This window comes from Pimephales promelas, chromosome 3, assembly GCF_988280905.1.
Source record: "Pimephales promelas chromosome 3, fPimPro1.hap1.1, whole genome shotgun sequence".
NCBI classification, from domain to species: domain Eukaryota; kingdom Metazoa; phylum Chordata; class Actinopteri; order Cypriniformes; family Leuciscidae; genus Pimephales; species Pimephales promelas.
The window spans coordinates 49308342-49320413 of NC_142771.1; the positions used below are offsets into that span (position 1 = coordinate 49308342).

General features: G+C 43.6%; 15 non-coding genes and 1 pseudogene across 15 annotated transcripts; all 16 read left to right on the forward strand.

Moving 5' to 3' along the window:
* The first annotated feature begins 242 nt into the window (after nucleotides 1-242).
* LOC120476354 (U6 spliceosomal RNA) lies at nucleotides 243-349 on the forward strand. The gene has a single exon (XR_005622135.1). It is a non-coding gene; the product is annotated as a U6 spliceosomal RNA (small nuclear RNA).
* A 434-nt stretch (nucleotides 350-783) lies between these two features.
* On the forward strand, nucleotides 784-890 carry LOC120476355 (U6 spliceosomal RNA). The gene has a single exon (XR_005622136.1). It is a non-coding gene; the product is annotated as a U6 spliceosomal RNA (small nuclear RNA).
* Nucleotides 891-1324: 434 nt separating this feature from the next.
* On the forward strand, nucleotides 1325-1431 carry LOC120476357 (U6 spliceosomal RNA). The gene has a single exon (XR_005622138.2). It is a non-coding gene; the product is annotated as a U6 spliceosomal RNA (small nuclear RNA).
* Nucleotides 1432-1865: 434 nt separating this feature from the next.
* LOC148995580 (U6 spliceosomal RNA) lies at nucleotides 1866-1961 on the forward strand (annotated as a pseudogene).
* Nucleotides 1962-5824: 3863 nt separating this feature from the next.
* Nucleotides 5825-5931, forward strand: LOC148995581 (U6 spliceosomal RNA). The gene has a single exon (XR_016164103.1). It is a non-coding gene; the product is annotated as a U6 spliceosomal RNA (small nuclear RNA).
* A 406-nt stretch (nucleotides 5932-6337) lies between these two features.
* On the forward strand, nucleotides 6338-6444 carry LOC148995582 (U6 spliceosomal RNA). Its single transcript, XR_016164115.1, has one exon. It is a non-coding gene; the product is annotated as a U6 spliceosomal RNA (small nuclear RNA).
* Nucleotides 6445-6878: 434 nt separating this feature from the next.
* Nucleotides 6879-6985, forward strand: LOC148995583 (U6 spliceosomal RNA). Its single transcript, XR_016164126.1, has one exon. It is a non-coding gene; the product is annotated as a U6 spliceosomal RNA (small nuclear RNA).
* Nucleotides 6986-7419: 434 nt separating this feature from the next.
* Nucleotides 7420-7526, forward strand: LOC148995584 (U6 spliceosomal RNA). Its single transcript, XR_016164137.1, has one exon. It is a non-coding gene; the product is annotated as a U6 spliceosomal RNA (small nuclear RNA).
* A 424-nt stretch (nucleotides 7527-7950) lies between these two features.
* Nucleotides 7951-8057, forward strand: LOC148995585 (U6 spliceosomal RNA). The gene has a single exon (XR_016164148.1). It is a non-coding gene; the product is annotated as a U6 spliceosomal RNA (small nuclear RNA).
* Nucleotides 8058-8491: 434 nt separating this feature from the next.
* Nucleotides 8492-8598, forward strand: LOC148995586 (U6 spliceosomal RNA). The gene has a single exon (XR_016164159.1). It is a non-coding gene; the product is annotated as a U6 spliceosomal RNA (small nuclear RNA).
* A 433-nt stretch (nucleotides 8599-9031) lies between these two features.
* LOC148995587 (U6 spliceosomal RNA) lies at nucleotides 9032-9138 on the forward strand. Its single transcript, XR_016164170.1, has one exon. It is a non-coding gene; the product is annotated as a U6 spliceosomal RNA (small nuclear RNA).
* A 406-nt stretch (nucleotides 9139-9544) lies between these two features.
* LOC148995588 (U6 spliceosomal RNA) lies at nucleotides 9545-9651 on the forward strand. The gene has a single exon (XR_016165191.1). It is a non-coding gene; the product is annotated as a U6 spliceosomal RNA (small nuclear RNA).
* A 434-nt stretch (nucleotides 9652-10085) lies between these two features.
* LOC148995589 (U6 spliceosomal RNA) lies at nucleotides 10086-10192 on the forward strand. The gene has a single exon (XR_016164181.1). It is a non-coding gene; the product is annotated as a U6 spliceosomal RNA (small nuclear RNA).
* A 434-nt stretch (nucleotides 10193-10626) lies between these two features.
* LOC148995590 (U6 spliceosomal RNA) lies at nucleotides 10627-10733 on the forward strand. The gene has a single exon (XR_016164192.1). It is a non-coding gene; the product is annotated as a U6 spliceosomal RNA (small nuclear RNA).
* A 433-nt stretch (nucleotides 10734-11166) lies between these two features.
* On the forward strand, nucleotides 11167-11273 carry LOC148995591 (U6 spliceosomal RNA). Its single transcript, XR_016164203.1, has one exon. It is a non-coding gene; the product is annotated as a U6 spliceosomal RNA (small nuclear RNA).
* A 434-nt stretch (nucleotides 11274-11707) lies between these two features.
* On the forward strand, nucleotides 11708-11814 carry LOC148995592 (U6 spliceosomal RNA). The gene has a single exon (XR_016164214.1). It is a non-coding gene; the product is annotated as a U6 spliceosomal RNA (small nuclear RNA).
* Nucleotides 11815-12072: the final 258 nt, after the last annotated feature.

Here is a 12072-nt window from a genome sequence, read left to right on the forward strand (position 1 = left end):
GGCGATATCTTTTCCCTTCAATGTTGTCAAGGTTGTCCGCATTATCCGGTTTTCTGCTTTCTCTAACTCATTTCTTTCTCGAAAACCTGGAGGACACAGCGCATTCAGAGCTTGTAGTTTGGTACCATAGATAAGTCTACCCAACCCATTCTTTCAGTAGATGGCTCGCTTGCCCTACCACCTTGGTGATGGCTCGCTGGAACCCGAGGGGTACATATTCCTTGAGCGGGACAGTTGGCCTCGTGCTTGCTAAGGCAGCACATATACTAAAATTGGATCGATACAGAGAAGATTAGCATGGCCCCTGCGAAAGGATGACACGCAAATCCGTGAAGCGCTCCATATTTTTGGCAGCTGTGATCAAGCCTCCTTCACTGGAATTGATTCATACCTTCTTGCCACAACGTATTTTCATTCTTGATCTCTTGTGTCAAGAACTGGTGCATCTCCAATGTCTATAGGGCACTCTCAGTTTTCCAGCAAAGTGTGTCCACTCCCTTTCTCAGCAGATGCCGACAGGGAACAGGGTTTGACCCCATAGGCGATATCTTTTCCCTTCAATGTTGTCAAGGTTGTCCGCATTATCCGGTTTTCTGCTTTTCGCCAACTCATTTCTTTCTCGAAAACCTGGAGGACACAGCCCATTCAGAGCTTGTAGTTTGATACCATAGATAAGTCTACCCAATCCATTCTTTCAGTAGATGGCTCGCTTGCCCTACCACCTTGGTGATGGCTCGCTGGAACCCGAGGGGTACATATTCCTTGAGTGGGACAGTTGGCCTCGTGCTTGCTAAGGCAGCACATATACTAAAATTGGATCGATACAGAGAAGATTAGCATGGCCCCTGCGAAAGGATGACACGCAAATCCGTGAAGCGCTCCATATTTTTGGCAGCTGTGATCAAGCCTCCTTCACTGGAATTGATTCATACATTCTTGCCACAACGTATTTTCATTCTTGATCTCTTGTGTCAAGAACTGGTGCATCTCCAATGTCTATAGGGCACTCTCAGTTTTCCAGCAAAGTGTGTCCACTCCCTTTCTCAGCAGATGCCGACAGGGAACAGGGTTTGACCCCATAGGCGATATCTTTTCCCTTCAATGTTGTCAAGGTTGTCCGCATTATCCGGTTTTCTGCTTTCCGCCAACTCATTTCTTTCTCGAAAACCTGGAGGACACGGCGCATTCAGACCTTGTAGTTTGGTACCATAGATAAGTCTACCCAACCCATTCTTTCAGTAGATGGCTCGCTTGCCCTACCACCTTGGTGATGGCTCGCTGGAACCCGAGGGGTACATATTCCTTGAGCGAGACAGTTGGCCTCGTGCTTGCTAAGGCAGCACATATACTAAAATTGGATCGATACAGAGAAGATTAGCATGGCCCCTGCGAAAGGATGACACGCAAATCCGTGAAGCGCTCCATATTTTTGGCAGCTGTGATCAAGCCTCCTTCACTGGAATTGATTCATACCTTCTTGCCACAACGTATTTTCATTCTTGATCTCTTGTGTCAAGAACTGGTGCATCTCCAATGTCTATAGGGCACTCTCAGTTTTCCAGCAAAGTGTGTCCACTCCATTTCTCAGCAGATGCCGACAGGGAACAGGGTTTGACCCCATAGGCGATATCTTTTCCCTTCAATGTTGTCAAGGTTGTCCGCATTATCCGGTTTTCTGCTTTCCGCCAACTCATTTCTTTCTCGAAAACCTGGAGGACACAGCCCATTCAGAGCTTGTAGTTTGATACCATAGATAAGTCTACCCAACCCATTCTTTCAGTAGATGGCTCGCTTGCCCTACCACCTTGGTGATGGCTCGCTGGAACCCGAGGGGTACATATTCCTTGAGCGGGACAGTTGGCCTCGTGCTTGCTAAGGCAGCACATATACTAAAATTGGATCGATACAGAGAAGATTAGCATGGCCCCTGCGAAAAAGCTGGGGAACAATAGTCTGTTTGAGGAAGGGAAGAGGGAAAAAGAAGGGGAAGAAGGGGAAGAAGAGGGAAAAGGAAAAAGAGAGAAAAGAGAAGGAAAAAAGAGAAAAAAATGAAAGGAAAGGGAAAAGGTAAATCCACCTTTGACCCGTCTGTTTGATTTTTGGTAGATTGCTATTCATATTTTTTAGAAAATTGCCTTTTTATATGTTTCATTGATAAATCACTGACGTGAACGACGTCGGTTCGAATCCCACCTCTGACAAGTTTAAAATCACCCAATATCTTTTCTAATCGTTTCTTAATGAATGAACATAAATGTATAAATGTCATGTGCTTTTATGCCTTAACACTTATTTTATAAAAACTTATTTCTCATTGTATGGATACATGTTTATATTTATTTATTACCCATATGAATATGGAGTTCCTTCAAATTTACTATATTAGATGTAGGTCTATAATAATAATAATAATAATAATAATAAATAGTTAAGGTGGATTTTTGCAAAAGTGTTTTGACTCAGGCTCGCAGAATGATTAATGATAAAAAGTTATTACTGTATTCATATGTGTTATTTGTATGTATGTAATTTACATATTTGCTTGAGAAAATACCCAATTCATTAATACAATCTAATTTAAAATGAAATAAAATAGAATTGAAAGAACTGCAACAATGTAATTGTCTTCTCTGAGTGAATGTTGGCAATAAATAAAGGATTGCTGTTTTAATATATTAAACATTTATTGCAAAATATTCATCTTAATTATCTCTTTCTCTCACACACACAGTAAGCATGGCACATATAAAAAAGAATTGAACAATTAAATATAAAATACAAATATAAAATAAATAAATAAACCAAATAAAAAAAGAAATAAAGGAAGAAGATTCTGGTCAACTGGTAACAAAAATATATAAAAGACAAAATCAGGCTCACACCAAAAAACTGTAATATACAGTGTTTTTTCTGTTATGTTAATTATTTTTGAAATGCCAGACCAGACCTATATGGGATGAATATTGAACAGTTTATTTCTTATCTGCCCTCTTCCTCCGCATCTCCTCCATCCACTGGTGAAGTGAAATACCAGCATTTTGGGGAAAGTATATGTACCCATAATACTGGCTGTGGCCACGACAACAGTCTGGCCACTGGGCAGGGGGATGATGGTACTGGCCTGCTGGGAGTTAAGTGTTTGTCCAGTTTCATTCCTCAGTCCCACCAAGTACTCTGCCAGGCTGTCCACTCTGTCCATCCCTGGGATACTGCGCTCATCCTCAGCCTGTTAAATATATGCATATGAAGAGTTCAGATGCAAAAACCTCTAAATGCCATTTGAAATTTTCTTCTTTAATGATGATTTTTATCAAACTTGTATATTTAAGTTCAGCAATTTCACTTAAATAACAATTAATAGGTAATTATCATTGCCATTTAAGTGAAATCACTGAACTTAAATATACAAGCTTGATAAAAATTGTCATTCTAGAAGAAAATTTCAAATGGCACCTAGAGGCTTTTGCATCGATGCAACTCTTCATAAAGAGTTCTTTATATATGAACTCTTCATATATAAAAATAAAATAACAACAATATCACAGGCAGAAAAATATTACATCTTTCACACTGTTTACATGTCACAAAGGACCTACCAGTTCTTGCTGTGGTGCTGCTGGAGCCATGGCAGGTGTCCCAGAGGGACTTGTAGTTGTAGCAGTGGGAAGAGAGGCTAGGACGATCAGAAAGTACGGAGGAGCAGAAGCTAGGCTGGTGGGCACAGCTGTTGGGGCGGAGGGTGCAGTGGTGTCCTCATTGGAAAACTGTTAAATGTAATAATAATAATAATAATAATAATAATAATATATTATTATTACATTTATTGTTATTATTATTATTATTACACTGCATATATTTGAATATGCTAAAAATGTAAATATCAGTATCAGTAAATACTCATTACTTACTGATGCCATAGTAAAAGTTGTGGTGAGAGGTGAGAGCAGGTGTTGCCATCTACCCAGGTGTTGCCATTGCCCAGATGTTGCCATCTTCCCTGGTGTAGCAGCAGATGATGTAGATAAGGGACCAGGTGTCATTGAAAAAGGACACTGACCTGGAAGGCTACAGGTTAAAGGAAAAGAAAATTAAATTTAATAATAGAGACAACAACATCAACACTACATAATTTTAGGACAGTATTGAGGCTATACCTTTGTATATGAAATCCACAAATATATGTCTGTGTCCCTCTAAACAAAGGCATTTGTCCCCTAAAATGCACGGGACATTTTTCAAACTGTAATATTGTTTGGCAGTGAATCATATGTGACCCCTTTCAATATGACATAGCTTTATGTTTTATGATTGTACACAACACTTTATCTAAATTTACCTTCAGATACAGGTCATGCCACTTTCACTGGCAGGGTGACGGCCTGTTTCCTGCCTCAGAAGACCAGACCCCTAAAACAGAAAACCTTATGAAGGTTTAACCTTATAAAACCATAAAAGCTTATAGCCCTGTGCTTTTTGCTTTGGATGCCATCTTCTTCCATTACTAGAGTAAATACAATTCTAACTATTCACTTTAAATTTGTAACTCTTCAGCACATTGTGGGTTGTTTTAACTCACTACTATAATAGTCCTGTATGTAGATGGCATTAGATAGTAGGCTGTATTATATATGAATACACAGTACCTCAGTGTATAATATATTAATGCATAGTACCTCAGTGTTTATTGATACATAGTAGTAGCAGATATACAAGTAATTTAGTACAATCATATTAAGATTATTATCAGTTGGTAAACACCAGGTGCAACACCTGAACACAACACAAAACTCATTAATTCAAACACAATATCAGGTGTTGCACCCACGTAATACCAATTATAACAATGTAAGTTAAACCCATTAATTTCTCTCTGTCATTCATTCATTCATTCTTAGCTAAGATAGTTAGGAGACTAAACAAAGCAACAACGTCGACGTCTCTTAACGTTACCTAACACAATGTAAACTTAAAATCTTACCTCGATGTCACCTTCTTAAATAAAACAATGTAAAAGTTTATTTAAAAAACTATGAATTAAAGCTAGTTAATTAACTAGTAATCATGGACTTACACTTCACGCGGCTTTTTCAAAAATAACTCACAAAAATATGTCGGACTTTGCGTGGCTTTTACCAAAATAACTGATGAAAAAAGTGAAAAATATGATTTATAGGAGGTGGACTTACTGCGCATGATCCGGCAATGATGGAAAGGGGCCACGGTGATTGGCTGTCGTAAAATGGAGAAAATGGAAATGCTGCGATCTGATGGGCTGTCCAAAAAATGTGAAAGATGGACATGCAGAGACGTGATTGGTCGAAGCAGACAGACGAACGGTTCCCAGGCACCGCTAGGATGACACGCAAATCCGTGAAGCGCTCCATATTTTTGGCAGCTGTGATCAAGCCTCCTTCACTGGAATTGATTCATACCTTTCTACCACTATTTAGTTTCATTCTTGATCTCTTGTGTCAAGAACTGGTGCATCTCCAATGTCTATAGGGCACTCTCAGTTTTCTAGCATAGTGTGTCCACTCCCTTTCTCAGCAGATGCCGACAGGGAACAGGGTTTGACCCCATAGGCGATATCTTTTCCCTTCAATGTTGTCAAGGTTGTCCGCATTATCCGGTTTTCTGCTTTCCGCCAACTCATTTATTTCTCGAAAACCTGAAGGACACGGCGCATTCAGAGCTTGTAGTTTGGTACCATAGATAAGTCTACCCAACCCATTCTTTCAGTAGTTGGCTCGCTTGCCCTACCACCTTGGTGATGGCTCGCTGGAACCCGAGGGGTACATATTCCTTGAGCGGGACAGATGGCCTCGTGCTTGCTAAGGCAGCACATATACTAAAATTGGATCGATACAGAGAAGATTAGCATGGCCCCTGCGAAAGGATGACACGCAAATCCGTGAAGCGCTCCATATTTTTGGCAGCTGTGATCAAGCCTCCTTCACTGGAATGGATTCATACCTTCTTGCCACAACGTATTTTCATTCTTGATCTCTTGTGTCAAGAACTGGTGCATCTCCAATGTCTATAGGGCACTCTCAGTTTTCCAGCAAAGTGTGTCCACTCCCTTTCTCAGCAGATGCCGACAGGGAACAGGGTTTGACCCCATAGGCGATATCTTTTCCCTTCAATGTTGTCAAGGTTGTCCGCATTATCCGGTTTTCTGCTTTCCGCCAACTCATTTCTTTCTCGAAAACCTGGAGGACACAGCCCATTCAGAGCTTGTAGTTTGATACCATAGATAAGTCTACCCAACCCATTCTTTCAGTAGATGGCTCGCTGGAACCCGAGGGGTACATATTCCTTGAGCGGGACAGTTGGCCTCGTGCTTGCTAAGGCAGCACATATACTAAAATTGGATCGATACAGAGAAGATTAGCATGGCCCCTGCGAAAGGATGACACGCAAATCCGTGAAGCGCTCCATATTTTTGGCAGCTGTGATCAAGCCTCCTTCACTGGAATTGATTCATACCTTCTTGCCACAACGTATTTTCATTCTTGATCTCTTGTGTCAAGAACTGGTGCATCTCCAATGTCTATAGGGCACTCTCAGTTTTCCAGCAAAGTGTGTCCACTCCCTTTCTCAGCAGATGCCGACAGGGAACAGGGTTTGACCCCATAGGCGATATCTTTTCCCTTCAATGTTGTCAAGGTTGTCCGCATTATCCGGTTTTCTGCTTTCCGCCAACTCATTTCTTTCTCGAAAACCTGGAGGACACAGCCCATTCAGAGCTTGTAGTTTGATACCATAGATAAGTCTACCCAACCCATTCTTTCAGTAGATGGCTCGCTTGCCCTACCACCTTGGTGATGGCTCGCTGGAACCCGAGGGGTACATATTCCTTGAGCGGGACAGTTGGCCTCGTGCTTGCTAAGGCAGCACATATACTAAAATTGGATCGATACAGAGAAGATTAGCATGGCCCCTGCGAAAGGATGACACGCAAATCCGTGAAGCGCTCCATATTTTTGGCAGCTGTGATCAAGCCTCCTTCACTGGAATTGATTCATACCTTTCTACCACTATTTAGTTTCATTCTTGATCTCTTGTGTCAAGAACTGGTGCATCTCCAATGTCTATAGGGCACTCTCAGTTTTCTAGCATAGTGTGTCCACTCCCTTTCTCAGCAGATGCCGACAGGGAACAGGGTTTGACCCCATAGGCGATATCTTTTCCCTTCAATGTTGTCAAGGTTGTCCGCATTATCCGGTTTTCTGCTTTCCGCCAACTCATTTATTTCTCGAAAACCTGGAGGACACGGCGCATTCAGAGCTTGTAGTTTGGTACCATAGATAAGTCTACCCAACCCATTCTTTCAGTAGTTGGCTCGCTTGCCCTACCACCTTGGTGATGGCTCGCTGGAACCCGAGGGGTACATATTCCTTGAGCGGGACAGTTGGCCTCGTGCTTGCTAAGGCAGCACATATACTAAAATTGGATCGATACAGAGAAGATTAGCATGGCCCCTGCGAAAGGATGACACGCAAATCCGTGAAGCGCTCCATATTTTTGGCAGCTGTGATCAAGCCTCCTTCACTGGAATTGATTCATACCTTCTTGCCACAACGTATTTTCATTCTTGATCTCTTGTGTCAAGAACTGGTGCATCTCCAATGTCTATAGGGCACTCTCAGTTTTCCAGCAAAGTGTGTCCACTCCCTTTCTCAGCAGATGCCGACAGGGAACAGGGTTTGACCCCATAGGCGATATCTTTTCCCTTCAATGTTGTCCGCATTATCCGGTTTTCTGCTTTCTCTAACTCATTTCTTTCTCGAAAACCTGGAGGACACAGCGCATTCAGAGCTTGTAGTTTGGTACCATAGATAAGTCTACCCAACCCATTCTTTCAGTAGATGGCTCGCTTGCCCTACCACCTTGGTGATGGCTCGCTGGAACCCGAGGGGTACATATTCCTTGAGCGGGACAGTTGGCCTCGTGCTTGCTAAGGCAGCACATATACTAAAATTGGATCGATACAGAGAAGATTAGCATGGCCCCTGCGAAAGGATGACACGCAAATCCGTGAAGCGCTCCATATTTTTGGCAGCTGTGATCAAGCCTCCTTCACTGGAATTGATTCATACCTTCTTGCCACAACGTATTTTCATTCTTGATCTCTTGTGTCAAGAACTGGTGCATCTCCAATGTCTATAGGGCACTCTCAGTTTTCCAGCAAAGTGTGTCCACTCCCTTTCTCAGCAGATGCCGACAGGGAACAGGGTTTGACCCCATAGGCGATATCTTTTCCCTTCAATGTTGTCAAGGTTGTCCTCATTATCCGGTTTTCTGCTTTCCGCCAACTCATTTCTTTCTCGAAAACCTGGAGGACACAGCCCATTCAGAGCTTGTAGTTTGATACCATAGATAAGTCTACCCAACCCATTCTTTCAGTAGATGGCTCGCTTGCCCTACCACCTTGGTGATGGCTCGCTGGAACCCGAGGGGTACATATTCCTTGAGCGGGACAGTTGGCCTCGTGCTTGCTAAGGCAGCACATATACTAAAATTGGATCGATACAGAGAAGATTAGCATGGCCCCTGCGAAAGGATGACACGCAAATCCGTGAAGCGCTCCATATTTTTGGCAGCTGTGATCAAGCCTCCTTCACTGGAATTGATTCATACCTTTCTACCACTATTTAGTTTCATTCTTGATCTCTTGTGTCAAGAACTGGTGCATCTCCAATGTCTATAGGGCACTCTCAGTTTTCTAGCATAGTGTGTCCACTCCCTTTCTCAGCAGATGCCGACAGGGAACAGGGTTTGACCCCATAGGCGATATCTTTTCCCTTCAATGTTGTCAAGGTTGTCCGCATTATCCGGTTTTCTGCTTTCTCTAACTCATTTATTTCTCGAAAACCTGGAGGACACAGCGCATTCAGAGCTTGTAGTTTGGTACCATAGATAAGTCTACCCAACCCATTCTTTCAGTAGATGGCTCGCTTGCCCTACCACCTTGGTGATGGCTCGCTGGAACCCGAGGGGTACATATTCCTTGAGCGAGACAGTTGGCCTTGTGCTTGCTAAGGCAGCACATATACTAAAATTGGATCGATACAGAGAAGATTAGCATGGCCCCTGCGAAAGGATGACACGCAAATCCGTGAAGCGCTCCATATTTTTGGCAGCTGTGATCAAGCCTCCTTCACTGGAATGGATTCATACCTTCTTGCCACAACGTATTTTCATTCTTGATCTCTTGTGTCAAGAACTGGTGCATCTCCAATGTCTATAGGGCACTCTCAGTTTTCCAGCAAAGTGTGTCCACTCCCTTTCTCAGCAGATGCCGACAGGGAACAGGGTTTGACCCCATAGGCGATATCTTTTCCCTTCAATGTTGTCAAGGTTGTCCGCATTATCCGGTTTTCTGCTTTCCGCCAACTCATTTCTTTCTCGAAAACCTGGAGGACACAGCCCATTCAGAGCTTGTAGTTTGATACCATAGATAAGTCTACCCAACCCATTCTTTCAGTAGATGGCTCGCTGGAACCCGAGGGGTACATATTCCTTGAGCGGGACAGTTGGCCTCGTGCTTGCTAAGGCAGCACATATACTAAAATTGGATCGATACAGAGAAGATTAGCATGGCCCCTGCGAAAGGATGACACGCAAATCCGTAAAGCGCTCCATATTTTTGGCAGCTGTGATCAAGCCTCCTTCACTGGAATTGATTCATACCTTCTTGCCACAACGTATTTTCATTCTTGATCTCTTGTGTCAAGAACTGGTGCATCTCCAATGTCTATAGGGCACTCTCAGTTTTCCAGCAAAGTGTGTCCACTCCCTTTCTCAGCAGATGCCGACAGGGAACAGGGTTTGACCCCATAGGCGATATCTTTTCCCTTCAATGTTGTCAAGGTTGTCCGCATTATCCGGTTTTCTGCTTTCCGCCAACTCATTTCTTTCTCGAAAACCTGGAGGACACAGCCCATTCAGAGCTTGTAGTTTGATACCATAGATAAGTCTACCCAACCCATTCTTTCAGTAGATGGCTCGCTTGCCCTACCACCTTGGTGATGGCTCGCTGGAACCCGAGGGGTACATATTCCTTGAGCGGGACAGTTGGCCTCGTGCTTGCTAAGGCAGCACATATACTAAAATTGGATCGATACAGAGAAGATTAGCATGGCCCCTGCGAAAGGATGACACGCAAATCCGTGAAGCGCTCCATATTTTTGGCAGCTGTGATCAAGCCTCCTTCACTGGAATTGATTCATACCTTTCTACCACTATTTAGTTTCATTCTTGATCTCTTGTGTCAAGAACTGGTGCATCTCCAATGTCTATAGGGCACTCTCAGTTTTCTAGCATAGTGTGTCCACTCCCTTTCTCAGCAGATGCCGACAGGGAACAGGGTTTGACCCCATAGGCGATATCTTTTCCCTTCAATGTTGTCAAGGTTGTCCGCATTATCCGGTTTTCTGCTTTCCGCCAACTCATTTATTTCTCGAAAACCTGGAGGACACGGCGCATTCAGAGCTTGTAGTTTGGTACCATAGATAAGTCTACCCAACCCATTCTTTCAGTAGTTGGCTCGCTTGCCCTACCACCTTGGTGATGGCTCGCTGGAACCCGAGGAGTACATATTCCTTGAGCGGGACAGTTGGCCTCGTGCTTGCTAAGGCAGCACATATACTAAAATTGGATCGATACAGAGAAGATTAGCATGGCCCCTGCGAAAGGATGACACGCAAATCCGTGAAGCGCTCCATATTTTTGGCAGCTGTGATCAAGCCTCCTTCACTGGAATTGATTCATACCTTCTTGCCACAACGTATTTTCATTCTTGATCTCTTGTGTCAAGAACTGGTGCATCTCCAATGTCTATAGGGCACTCTCAGTTTTCCAGCAAAGTGTGTCCACTCCCTTTCTCAGCAGATGCCGACAGGGAACAGGGTTTGACCCCATAGGCGATATCTTTTCCCTTCAATGTTGTCAAGGTTGTCCGCATTATCCGGTTTTCTGCTTTCTCTAACTCATTTCTTTCTCGAAAACCTGAAGGACACAGCGCATTCAGAGCTTGTAGTTTGGTACCATAGATAAGTCTACCCAACCCATTCTTTCAGTAGATGGCTCGCTTGCCCTACCACCTTGGTGATGGCTCGCTGGAACCCGAGGGGTACATATTCCTTGAGCGGGACAGTTGGCCTCGTGCTTGCTAAGGCAGCACATATACTAAAATTGGATCGATACAGAGAAGATTAGCATGGCCCCTGCGAAAGGATGACACGCAAATCCGTGAAGCGCTCCATATTTTTGGCAGCTGTGATCAAGCCTCCTTCACTGGAATTGATTCATACCTTCTTGCCACAACGTATTTTCATTCTTGATCTCTTGTGTCAAGAACTGGTGCATCTCCAATGTCTATAGGGCACTCTCAGTTTTCCAGCAAAGTGTGTCCACTCCCTTTCTCAGCAGATGCCGACAGGGAACAGGGTTTGACCCCATAGGCGATATCTTTTCCCTTCAATGTTGTCAAGGTTGTCCTCATTATCCGGTTTTCTGCTTTCCGCCAACTCATTTCTTTCTCGAAAACCTGGAGGACACAGCCCATTCAGAGCTTGTAGTTTGATACCATAGATAAGTCTACCCAACCCATTCTTTCAGTAGATGGCTCGCTTGCCCTACCACCTTGGTGATGGCTCGCTGGAACCCGAGGGGTACATATTCCTTGAGCGGGACAGTTGGCCTCGTGCTTGCTAAGGCAGCACATATACTAAAATTGGATCGATACAGAGAAGATTAGCATGGCCCCTGCGAAAGGATGACACGCAAATCCGTGAAGCGCTCCATATTTTTGGCAGCTGTGATCAAGCCTCCTTCACTGGAATTGATTCATACCTTTCTACCACTATTTAGTTTCATTCTTGATCTCTTGTGTCAAGAACTGGTGCATCTCCAATGTCTATAGGGCACTCTCAGTTTTCTAGCATAGTGTGTCCACTCCCTTTCTCAGCAGATGCCGACAGGGAACAGGGTTTGACCCCATAGGCGATATCTTTTCCCTTCAATGTTGTCAAGGTTGTCCGCATTATCCGGTTTTCTGCTTTCCGCCAA